Genomic DNA, 1085 nt, shown 5'->3' on the forward strand with positions numbered 1-1085 from the left:
TTCAGCCTCATTGGTCAGAGGAAGAAAAAGATCTTCCAGGCAGACTGAATGCGAGAGAGTCTGGAGGGTGGCACTCCCGAACTGGACAAAGCTTTGGTGATGTCCAGGGGTCCTGGTTTTCTCTGATTAAAAAAAAATCCCCAATTTTTGGATTAAAAAAAGTAACCCAAAATCCACATTTTTCCATGATTCAAATGAAACACCATCATATTTATACAGGAAAACCTTGGTATTTATGGGTTCAGCATTCGTGGTTTCAAATATTTGCAAATGTCAAACCTTCATTTTAAATACGTTTTAAACACTTACTGCCACCGGGCTCCCACCGCTGCTGGGCTGCTACCACTGTCATCAGGCTCCTGCCATTGCTGCCATGCTCCTGCAGTTGCTGCCAGAGCCGTGCCCTCCTCACCAGCTGCTGGGGGCACTGCATTCATGAACACAGACTGCGTTCATGAACACAATGCCTTGTTTATGGATTTTGCTATTCGCGGGAAACACAGGAACGTATTCCCCGTGAATGGTGAGGGTTGCCTGTATTTATATATTAGTTGTGTTTCATTTTAATTATGGAAAAATATGGATTTTGGGTTATTTTATTTAATCTAAAAATTGGGGAGTTTTATTATCAGAGAAAACCAGGATCCCTGGTGATGTCATATCAGGTATATAAGAACAACTCAACTAAGGTTTCTCTCTCTTTCTCCTGGGGCTGCTAAGATTTGCACAGCTGAATTGGGAGACAGAAAAACTGCTCCCTGGGGGGGGGAGCGGGGGGTTCTCCCTGCCCTTCACTGGAGAGGCAATCAAAAACTATGTGATGGAAAAGCATAAGGTACAGGGAGAGAAAGTCTGTCTCAGAGTTTGAGACCCCTCTTTCCACCTCCCCTTTTTTTCTCTTGAGTGGGGATGTTAATCCCTGGAGCAAACTGATCAGGAATGGACTCCTGGCAGTTTTGTTGGCAGTTTTGGCCACACAGGCCCTGAGTTAACCATGGGGGTGTTAACTCTAGAGCAGAATGGCCAGGAGTGGGTCCTGGCAGTTACTGTGTAGCGAAAATAGATACTTTTCTCTATGTTTCTTT

Source organism: Gavialis gangeticus, unplaced genomic scaffold (genome assembly GCF_001723915.1).
Source record: "Gavialis gangeticus isolate Ggan-Ray unplaced genomic scaffold, GavGan_comp1, whole genome shotgun sequence".
NCBI lineage: Eukaryota > Metazoa > Chordata > Crocodylia > Gavialidae > Gavialis > Gavialis gangeticus.